Genomic DNA, 509 nt, shown 5'->3' on the forward strand with positions numbered 1-509 from the left:
CCAGAAAGCAGGCATTGCCACATTTACAGCATCAAGGAGAGCACTAGGGTCCCCGGGAGCCACCTGGCTTCAGTTCCAGCAGCGCTGGGAGACCGTGGGAAGTGGAAGGACCAAACAAATCCATTTCCATAATCTAACCTTCTTCTTCAGCTACGCTATCTGTGCGTCCTATTGGTGCATTGTATAGGAACTCACGACCTGGAAAATAAATAGTTTGCTTAAGGTGCATTAAGAAGGGTTTGCATAAAACAGATACCATCGTTGGATGATAGAACCCTTCTGTGAGCCAGGCCTGAAATAGACATAGAGTACAGTACTCATGTTTTAAAATGTGCATTGTTGCCGGGCGGTGTTGGCGCACGCCTTTAATCCCAGCACTCGGGAGGCAGAGGCAGGCGGATCTCTGTGAGTTCGAGACCAGCCGGGTCTACAGAGGCTAGTTCCAGGACAGCTCCAAAGCCACAAAAAAACCCCTTCTCGAAAAACCAAAAAAAAAAAAAAAGAATTTT

Source organism: Microtus ochrogaster, chromosome 15 (genome assembly GCF_000317375.1).
Source record: "Microtus ochrogaster isolate Prairie Vole_2 chromosome 15, MicOch1.0, whole genome shotgun sequence".
Lineage (NCBI taxonomy): Eukaryota > Metazoa > Chordata > Mammalia > Rodentia > Cricetidae > Microtus > Microtus ochrogaster.